The sequence below is a fragment of the Pinus tabuliformis genome, chromosome Q (genome assembly GCF_031772625.1).
Source record: "Pinus tabuliformis cultivar Carrire ecotype Pingquan chromosome Q, CPIR1, whole genome shotgun sequence".
In the NCBI taxonomy this organism is placed as follows: domain Eukaryota; kingdom Viridiplantae; phylum Streptophyta; class Pinopsida; order Pinales; family Pinaceae; genus Pinus; species Pinus tabuliformis.
Window position 1 is genome coordinate 944,970,915 of NC_142296.1, and position 11,503 is coordinate 944,982,417.

The following is an 11,503-nucleotide window of genomic DNA, read 5'->3' on the forward strand; positions in this document are numbered from 1 at the left end:
TTGTAACTCTGCCAAAGAAGTATGGGATAAGCTAATTATCTTATACGACGGGGACTCCAAAGTCAAGAAGGCAAAGCTTCAAACTCATAGAAGGCAATTTGAAAGTCTGAAAATGGATAAAGAAGAAGATATTGCATCATACTTTCTCCGAGTAGCTGAAGTGGTCAACTCTCTTAAAGGATTGGAAGAAAACATTGAAGAAATCACCATTGTTCAAAAGGTCTTAAGATCTATCCCAGACAGAATTGAATCCAAAGTAAGTGCCATAGAAGAAATGAAGGATCTAGATACTCTCAAGATGGATGAACTCCATGGAATCCTCATTGGCTATGAGATGAGAAAAGGTTGCCTAAGTTCCAAAGACGCAACATTTAAGGCCTCAAAATCAAAAAAGGGGAAAGAAAGGAATGTCAGTAGTGATGGCTCCGATTTTGAATCCGAATTGGCGCAATTTGTACGAAGGCTGAAGAAAGGATCTAAGCTAAAATTTAAATACCCTCTTATTTGTTTCAAATGTGGAAAAATAGGTCATTATGCTGCAAAATGTCCTCATAAGCATGATAGTGATGATGAAGAAAATTCTAAAAGGATGGTATACAAAAAGAAAGGGTTCAATAAGAATAATTTCCTCTCTAAGCAAGATGAGTCTGATGAAGATGAATTTGTAGTCATCAAAAAGAAATCAACTAACCAGTTCCCTCATCGCAAAGGAGGTAATGAAGAATCAAATGAAGAAAATGACCATGCTGGAAGCCAAGAAGTATTATTCATGGCATTCACAAATGATGATGACTCAGGGATAGATGGAAATTTAGATGAATTATTAATAAGTGTCATTGAAGAAAATGAGAAATCACATAATAAAATCATTTCTCTCAAGGTAGAAAACGAGGAAACAAAAATAAGGGAAGATCTCTTGAAAAAAAGCTAAAAGAAAAAGAAGAAGCTTGCGAAGAACGTGCAACCGAAATAGTATCTGTAAGGAAGGAATTGGAGCAAGTTAAAAAAGGTTGGAAAATCTCTCAAATACTTGACACTATCCTAAATAATCAAAAACCTCAACATGACAAATCTGGAATAGGTTTTAAAGGAGAATCATCAAGTACTAAAAATAATGTGAAAAGCTATGCCGACGTACTTTCCAGCAACCCAAAAGAAGAAAGATTATTTCATCAAAGGCTCATCCCATATCCAAAGAATGAAGAGAGAGTAACTCCAAGGAAGAATGTTGATTCGAATCATGGATGTTACAACAAATACAAAACAGTATTTCATCAAAGGCCCATCTCAAATCCAAAGAATGAAGGAGGAGCAACTCCAAGAAAGAATGTTGATTCAAATCATGGCTATTACAACATGTACAAAACTATCTTTTTTGGGCATTGTTTCCATTGTAAAAAATTTGGTCATCAAGCTAGACATTGCATGGCTCGTAAGAATGACAGACCAAAACTGAAGGATCAATAAACAAACCATATGGCCCCAAAGGGCAAGGACAAATCAAGACCTACAATTCTTTTGATCCCTTGGCCAAATTTGATCTGATTTGCTCATTATGTAATAATAAGGGACATAATGAACAAAATTGCCCACTCAAAAGAGGAAAAGCAAGAAGTGATAATCCCAACACAGATAAATGTGGCCTAACTCTATGTGCTCAAAATGATGAAAATCATTGGTTTGTGGATAGTGGGTGCTCTAGACACATGATAGGGGACAAAAGGTAGTTTGTCTCATTGAACAAAAAGGAAGGAAATGTATCCTTTGGAAGTGAATCTGCCAAAATTGCCGGAAAATGAACTGTTACTCTTAATAATGGAAAAGGAAAAGCTCAAAATGCTTTGCTAGTAAACGGGCTCAAACACAACCTCCTGAGTGTTAGCCAAATCTGTGATCAAGGACATAATGTTGTCTTTAGCACCAAAGACTGTGAAATAAGGAACTCTTCCTCAGGGGAACTTGTGGTGAAAGGGGTTAGAACACCAGACAACATCTATATTCTGAACAAGATTCAAGAAGATAAATGCTACTTAAGTCAAACAGATGAAAGTTGGTTGTGGCACAAGCGACTTGGACATACAAGCTTTGATAACTTGATCAATATCAACAAGATTAAAGCAGTACGAGACATTCCAAAGTTATTCAAACCAAATCAAGGAATATGTGGTCCATGTCAACATGGAAAGCAAACCAGAACCAACCACAAGACCAAGGAGTTTTCTACATCAAAGCCTTTGGAGATCATCCATGCTGATTTATGTGGACCAACTAGAACTTCGGCACTCCAAGGAGAAAGGTACTTTGCTTTATTTGTTGATGACTATACTAGAATGATGTGGATATATTTTATAAAATATAAATCCGAAGCATTTGAGTGTTTTAAGAATCTTAAAGCTCTTGTAGAAAATGAAAAGGACTCAAAGATTAAGTGCCTCAGAACAGATAGAGGGGGAGAATTCACATCAAAAGAATTTAATGAATTCTATAAAATACATGGAATTAAAAGAGAACTCTCTACTGCCAGAACACCCAAGCAAAATGGGGTAGTTGAAAGAAGAAACCGAACAGTTCAAGAAATGGCAAGAACAATGTTAATAGCAGCTGACTTGCAGCCAAAATTCTAGAGAGAAGCAGTCAGGACAACTGTCTATACCTTGAATCGAACTCAATTAAGACCAAATAATGAAAAGACTCCTTATGAATTATGGAAAGGAAGACCTGCTTCAATAAAATACTTCAAGATTTTTGGAAGCAAGTGCTTCATAAAAATCAATGATGGCTCACCAGGAAAGTTTGATTCTCGGGTTGACGAAGGGATCTTCCTTGGATATTCTACATGGAGCAAAGCCTACAAGTGCTACAATAACCTACTACGGAAAATAGTGAAAAGCATTGATGTGAAGATGAATACCTTCCAGAGAAAGAAATTGAAGAACATGAAGTTGATCCTCTCATTGAAGAAGGAGAACCTGAAGAAGAAGAAAAAAAATCAAGAAATACCCAAGGAAAAAGAACCATCTCAAACTCCTTCAAAGATGAAACTTCTCCAAAAATATCACCCGGAAGAGTAGATTATTGGCAATATAGATGAAGGGATGCAAAGCCGAAGAAGGATGACAAATGCACCAAAGAAAAATGATATTGCTCTTCTATCCATGATAAAACCATAAACATTTACTCAAGCAAGTAAGGATCCTCATTGGGTAAAAGCCATGGAAGAAGAAATGTCTCAAATTGAGAAGAATGAGACATGGGAGTCGGTACCTCGTCCAAAGGAGAAAAACATAATAGGAACCAAGTGGGTGTTTAAAAACAAAATGACTGAAGATGGACAAATCATCAGAAACAAGGCAAGGCTTGTTTGTAAAGGCTATTCACAAATTGAAGGAATTGACTTTGAAGAAAAATTTGCACTAGTAGCTCGTGTGGAAGCTATTAGGATGTTCTTGGCATTTGCTTGCTCAAAAGGATTCAAAATCTATCAAATGGACGTAAAATCAGCATTTCTAAATGGGGAACTCAAGGAAGAAGTCTACATGGAGCAACCAGAAGGGTTTAATCTGACAAAAGGAAAAGACTTTGTTTGTAAGTTGAAAAAGGCATTATATGGGTTGAAACAAGCTCCTAGAGCTTGGTACACAAGATTGGATCACTATCTACAACAACAAGACTTCAAGAAGGGGGTGGTAGGTGTTAGAGTCGGTCTAGTTATCCCTCCATCAGAGATCAAAGCTCTTTTGCATTTCATGATTAGGTGTCCCATCAGTTTTGATCAGTTGCATTTCGTTAGGCATGCCATAACTCTGATGGAGTGGGTTGTGTCACTCATTTCCCTCGTGCTTGGCACTGCTGGTTCAGGCCTGTTTATTAAAATAAGTCTTCAAAGGTCATTTACAATCATGTTTTAAATTTTGAGGTCTTAGGTCTAGGGTTGAGTCAATTTTGTCTTGAAAAGTCTTAGAAGACCAGCAGGCCAGAGGGATGTCTTTGATAGATCATCACTTCAATAATTTTCATCATTGTACAGCTGAATTAGGACTTCTCTTCAAAACTCTGTTTTGAAGATAAGTCGCCATCACATTTTTGAAAAAATTGTCAAAATTTGCAGTTCTTCAATCGTTCAAGTGCAGCCTTGGTCTCCTTTGCCAGAGCATATCAGAGCTATCCCTGCAAAAAATTATCAGTGAAAATCATTATTTCAACCAATTTTAAAGGGGAAACCAAAAAGGTCAAAGCCTATTAATTTTCAAAAAGTGTCAACAACCAAACATAAGAAAATGGGTTTTGGGTTAAGCAAAAATCAACAAGGAGTCTATATGAAGATATTTCTCCTCATTTGCAACCCATTCCACATTCCAAGAGCAAAGAGCATTGTTCTAAGGCGATTTTGTGAGTTTGTGGGCAAATCGGGCCGTTTCCAGGGCGCGCTACGCATCAAGATTTTTTGCACAGTTTTTATCTTCAGCTCAGGAAACGAAGCCAGTTTGACCAGTTTTGACTTGTGATGGGATTTTTCACCCTCCTTGATGTAATTAATGTAACTTTATGTTGACTTGACACTTATTTACCTATTCTAGATGATTCATTCATAAAATAGCAAAAATTTAATGAATGAATTGGTTTCCTAGCTTATAGAGGCAAGTTGTTTTGACTGCCTAGATTGTAGTGTTTTGTTTAGAATTGGTTGAAACAGCTCCTAGGATGATGAGCTCGACCCCTAGAGGCAAGGGAATGTGTTAGCTTGCCTATATTATGTATTTTCTTAGTCATTTTCAGGGTTGGACTCTTGGGAATAGCTTGATACACTATTGTACATATTTTATCTGCATTTTTGGCAAAGGATAGACCAGGGTTTTGCAGCACTATTTGGGATTCCTGTGGCCTTATGTGTTGATGGTGTGTTTCTCTCAGTACTTATAAGTTGTGTATGTGTACCACTTTCCTTATTTAATCTTCTGCAATTAAACAAATGAAGTGTTAAGGTAGAATCCATAAATTTGTTATGCTCTGCCTTTAAATTTGTTTAATTTTCCATGTTTTCTTCAGTTTAAGGAGAATCCTTGAGACTTCCTTGCTCTCCTTAGCTCCTCACCTGTCAGGTCTATTCATTCAATCATTTTAAAGGCATCAAAACAATCGCCTATCTTGCCCCAAGTAGACCTCTGCAAAAGCTGTGCCTCATCCCTGCACCCAAAATTGCCTTTCCCTTGAATTCAACAAAACTTCAAAAAATCAATTCCATAGTCCTTGTACTTCATACCTAGCCTAAAATTAGTCATCAATTCAGTCATCTCGAGCTTCTTTGATTACCTTTTGTCGAGATTGACCAGAGAGAGCCCTCTCCTGTCCTCGTAGGGCTAGCTACGAGGCTAAGCTTGGTTTGATGTTGCCTCGAATTTTGCCTTCCTCAGCCTGAGGCAAATTCGAACGCTAACAGTAGGAAGTAATCTCTACATAAAGATGGATGAGGATAAGTTACTAGTCACACTTGTTTATGTTGATGATCTAATTTTTGCTAGTAATAATGATGAGATAAGCCATGAGTATTCTCACAATATGTCAAAAGAGTTCGAGATGTCAATGATAGAAGAGTTATCTCACTTCCTTGGACTGCAAATATGTCAAACCACAACAGGCATGTCTATATCTCAATCCAAATATCTTAAAGACATGCTTAAAAGATATGGAATGGAAGACTATGCACCCATGAACACACCTATGACCACAAGTTGCAAATTGAGCAAAAATGATGACTCCCTTCGGTAGATGCAACTCATTACAGGTCAATAATTGGAGCCCTTCTGTACTTAACTGCTACGAGACCCAATATTATGCAAGTAGTAGGAATGGTGGGAAGATTTCAATCAGCGCCTAAACAATCCCATTTGTTGGCTGTAAAAAGAATTCTCAGATACCTAAAAGGAACTCCTGATTTCAGTCTTTGGTACCTTAAGAGCTCAACTCTTACTTTCACTGCATACGCCGATGCTGATTGGGCCGGAAGTGTCGATGATCGGAAAAGTACTAGTGGAAATGCATTCTTCCTGAGACACTATTTAGTATCTTGGCTCAACAAAAAAAAGACATCCATATCACTATCTACAGCTGAAGCCGAGTATATAGCTGCCGCAGATTATTGTACTCAAATACTATGGATGAAGGAAGCTCTAAAAGATGTCAACATAGGTCCAAATCAACCAATTACCATCTATTGTGATAACACAAGTGTGATCAGCCTCGGCAAAAATCCAGTGATGCATTCAAAGACCAAACATATACCAATCAAGTATCATTTCCTTCGTGAACAAGTAGCTGAACAAAATATCATCTTGGAATATATCAATACTAAGGAGCAAATAGCTGATATTTTTACAAAACCTCTTCCTCGAGAAGCATTTGAACATCTTCGTCAAAATATGGGGGTTATCTCTTTAGCATCACTTAAGTTGATTCATAAATATGTTGCAAGACAGGGGGAGCAGTTCGACAGGGAGAATCCTTGTGCATTCCTTTGCCACTGATGTAAAAGGGGGGAGAGAAGAAGAATATTGCCATTAATGACAAAGGGGGAGATTGTTGAACTAGATTGTCATTAATGTCAATATGAAGCCAAGGAGATATCAGAGCATAGCTACCAAAGCGGAGAAAAGAAGCAAGTGTAAGAGCGGAAGATTGAGGAGGAGCCACATCGGAGGAGCCATATTGGGAGTATCGCGTGTAATGTATTCCCAAGAAGAACCGAGAGGAAGAATTCATCAAAAGAAGGAAAGAGGAATCATAATGGGTCTTTGAATCCGGTTGAAGAATCAAAGTGAAGCTCAGAGAGAATCAGCGATGTATGAATTTGTAGAAGGCAGGCTCAGAGAGAGGTAGAAAAGTGAAAGACTGAAACCTTGAAGAAACCCGAAACCACAGGAAAAAACACTAAAGAAATGAATCAAAGTCAAAGTGAGGAGACAGATGAAGATTGAACGCACATGAATCGTTGGATCTCGGAGATCAACAGACGAGGTCGAAGGAAATGATCAGCCATGATTAAATCGTGCAGACTGGTGTCAAGAAATGAACGGCGGAGATTGATTTAAACAATAGCAGAAGAGGAATCCGGAGAAGGCGTTGCAACCATTGATGGTAGAAGATCTATGGTCATCGGGTACAAACAAGCTCGGGCGTTAGTCAACGAAGGAAGGCGGATTTAAAGCTATAAGTGGGATTTCGGGCGGATGCAAAATGGTAAGTGGTATTTAGAGGAGAGCGTCTGATTCCATTCAATGGTTGACACGTAGCAACTAGAGGAAGGAGAAAGACCACTCATTTCAAGCAGATAACTCTCGTGCAAGTAGTCCACCCGAAATCGCTGTAGACCATCGGATTTTTAGGATTGAAATCTATGGTGGAGAATGGACTCGACTGCACCATTGTAATACGCCTTAATGTAATATCGCATTTGGTTCAATCGCAAGTCTTGAAGGAGTGTAACGATATAAATTGGGGATTGCGATAAGGCGATGGACCCAACGGAGTTATTAACAACTGGTTAATAACATAATCGCATCCACTCTGTCGGCAGCAAGGGAATTCGCTATCGGCCATCGGCTGTACTATGGGCACGACTTAGAAAGACCTCCAAAGTGTTGTGATTGTGATTTTGGGTTTAAAGGAATAACTCCAACTGTTCATGAATGTTGCGATTGCCATAAAGAATAAGTCTATTGTTTGAATAATAATGAAGATGGCCTCTCTTCCTAATTAACGTGTCCTGTGAGTATTGATGAATTCGAAGAGACAAAGGAAGTCGAAGAGTGACTGCAGAGGAAGCTGAAAGATCAAGTGAGTGTTGAGGAAGCCAAAGCTCAAGCGAGCAAGGAGGAAGCCAAAGGTCAGGCATATCAAGCATATAAAACAGAGAACAAGGAAAGTTTAGGGTAGCTGGTGAACTATAAGGAACAAAAAAAAAAAAGAGGAAGTCGAAGTTCTGGTAGAAGTGGAAGGAATAGGAGGACAAAAATAAGTCATAGGTCCAACAGGGTTGGGAGCAGAGAATTACAACCAAACAGATCCAGACAGTGTACAACAGAGGGTTGGAGCCCTTGAGGTTGGTGCCTCAAAACTGAAAAGATTGGTATCCTGGAAGTTAGTGCTCCTAAATTCAAGAGTGGTCCCTTGACAAGACAGAGTTGGTGCTTTGGAGGTTGGAGCCTCACAAAGAGTCCAAGTTGGTGCTTGGCATATATATATATATATATATATAGTACTTGATTTATTGCAAAGATCATATTAATAAAAGCGTCTATTTGTTATCTATTTCTGTGTTTCAAATATAAATGTTTTTAACTGAAACCAAAAAACAGAAATATTGATTCTCCCCCTCTTAGTATTTCCATATTAGTATTGCAAATTCCATTATGAAGGTAACCAATAAAATAAAAAGGAAAACCCTTTGTGTTTATTTCTTTCTATTATTATTCCTTGAGCACATGCAAATGCTTGAGTTTGTGTCCCACCCAACTTCCCAGTGAACTGCACTGAACTGTGCGTGATGCTTTGTAGGCAGGGGCGATCTTTGTCCAATCACCCTTGCTGCACCAAATAGAGTCATAGCACAGAGCATCTAAATCATTACCAATCAAAATGAACTTCACATTCTATTGCCCAAAATGAGTTCAGCAATACTGTATATATTTTTGAGGACGCACCCTGCACTCTCCCTAAGAAATCAATCCCTATTCTGCCCTTTTCGCAACATCATCTCATTGACTATTCTGCCCTCCTCTTTGCAACATCATCTCATTGACAATGAAAAGAATCCCTGAATTCTCTAGAAACGTACTCACCCACATTGTCACATTTCAAAATTAAGTTTTCAACGTTTCCCAGACTGCTGCTCATGTTGTTAGTGACATTGGACTATACACGGCATCACTTCTTCCTGCACGCCTTTTGTAAAGTCAAGCCATAGTTGAAATCTCTGCTGATATACATATATATAAATCAAATTGAGATCCACAAACAACTAGCGTGTACAGCAAAATTCGTTTGACATGCACATCCATCCCTGCATTTCTCAAATTCGTTTGACATACACATCATCCATCCCTGCATCACGACTTGTACATGTATATGTATCTTCAGGATTAAAACTGTGTGAAGACGGACCAGTTCCCATAATATGATGATTCAAGAGCTAGAGGATGAATTATCTCATGAAGCATTTGGGAGAAGATGTACATCGTTACTTATTGAGTTCAGACTTGAAGAAGCATGTTGATGGTCTGGACTTGTTGCAGAAGGCAATACCTTCTCATATCTCTCATATCAAGGAAGGAGATGACAGAAATGGTGGATATTCTTTTACGATGGACTGTCTTGCGTATGTGTGAGTCAAATACAATATGCTTGTTAAAGGTTCTTGGGTTTCTTCCTGAGTTTGTGGATGCTTTGAAGAATGAAGGCTGTACTCTAATTGAATATTAATTGAATATGAGGTTGCTAACATTTTCAGGGCACAACATTGAGAAAGTGCGTTAAAAGATGAGGGAGTTAATCAAAAACTTATCGATGGTATATGTCCACCTTCAAAGCTTTTTATTACGTTCAAAGAACAACAATTCAAGAATTGAATCTGTAGATCATAATGGATTTAGGATTGAGCACTATGGAATTGAGATAGCTGGACCATACCGCTTGAGCATAATATGGAATTGATATCGCTGGACCATCGAAGGCTCTACAGACTTGCTGGGTTGAAGTTAGAAAAGCTGCAAACGGGGAAGAATTAGAAAATACCCAAAATGAGCAACAATTATACACCATAATACCTGCCGGACTTGGGCGCGGTAAACAACACGATATCTGATCAACAAAAGTTTAAGTTAATGCGGCAAACAACACGATATCTGATCAACAAAATTAAGTTAATGCGACACAAAAGTTCATTTCCTTCACAGTACAAGTTCAATCCAATACACCATTACCATTCACAAATTTATTTATTTTGTTTTGGTGGGGTGTGACTGTAAATATACAACAAATAATGGAAGGTTTTGTCACAGGCAGAATACAATATTTCCTAACTGATGGAGAGGGATAGCTGTAGCGAACCCTTTTGTATCTCTGTTCACACAATTCCTGCTCTTGCTCCCCTAATCGCCATCAGTTTCATAATCTGAATCGATATCAGACGGAGGGGAATCCGACAGAATTCCTTTGTGTTGGAATAAGCGCCTCGAGTCCGAATCTAGAGCGTTGCCAAAACTGCTATTCGACATGTTGAGTTTTTGCAAAGAAGAGCTCAAGGATTTACAATCGTTATGCAACCGCCTTAGATTACAACAATTATCTAATTTCAAAACTGCTATTCGACATGTTGAGTTTTTGCAAAGAAGAGCTCAAGGATTTACAATCGTTATGCAACCGCCTTAGATTACAACAATTATCTAATTTCAATATTCTTAACCGCATTACAACAATTATCTAATTTCAATATTCTTAAACTTGTAAGCTCTGATTAATTGCTTCATAACTTGTAAGCTGTGATTAATTGCTTCATAGCTGGGCAATGTGAACTAACTGTCACATTGCCCAGCTATGAAACAATTAATCACAGCTTTACAAGTCAGGCGGTTGCATAACGATTTACAATCCTTGAGCTCTTCCTTGCAAAAACTCAACATGTCGAATTGTGTGACCCTCCCCCTAGAAAAATACATTTAATATCATGTGGTTTTATGAACCACGTATCAAATATTATCATGTGGTTTTATGAACCACGTTTCAAATATTAAACTCATAAGAACAAATACGACACTTGATCTTAGCCAAAAGGCCGAGAAATGTGTGCTTTTGCCCTTCTCTTTCTATCCCTTTTCTACTACTCCCCCTCTCCTCTATCCCACTCATTCATGCATGTGGGATAAACCATTACCATTCCCCAATTTATTTATTGGTCTTGTCTTGGTGGGGTGCGCAAGGCTAGTGCTGTAGTGCAATGTACAATCAACGCCCGGTAGCCCCAATAGCAACCTATTGTAAGTGCGCCCTCCCCCTAAAAAAATACATTTAATATCATGTGGTTCTATGAACCACGTATTGCAAGTGGGCCCTCCCCCTAGAAAAATATATTTAATAGCATGAGGTTTTATGAACCACGTATCAAATATTAAACTAATAAGACCATATACTACACTTGATCTTAGCCAAAAGGCTGAGAAATGTATGCTTGTGCCCTTGTCTTTCTGTCCCTTTTCTACTACTCCCCCTCTCCTCTATCCCACTCATTCATGCATGTGGCATAAATCATTTCTATTCTTTCTAATACCATTTACAATTTAAATAGACATGTCTTTTAATATCAAACTTATATTTTAAATATTCTCACCATTTTCACCCTCTTTACACTAGCTTAATCCATCTTACTTTCCGATCTCAGGGATCAAACCTCTTTTCGCCCTAAAAGAGGTTTGCATCTCAAGAGATTTGATCTCTTTCCCGAGAATTGAGATGG

At 38.2% G+C, this 11,503-nt stretch overlaps 2 pseudogenes; both read right to left on the reverse strand.

Annotated features, from left to right (window-relative positions):
• Positions 1-10,678: 10,678 nt before the first annotated feature.
• LOC149222582 (U2 spliceosomal RNA) lies at positions 10,679-10,838 on the reverse strand (annotated as a pseudogene).
• Positions 10,839-11,051: 213 nt separating this feature from the next.
• Positions 11,052-11,216, reverse strand: LOC149222583 (U2 spliceosomal RNA; annotated as a pseudogene).
• Positions 11,217-11,503: the final 287 nt, after the last annotated feature.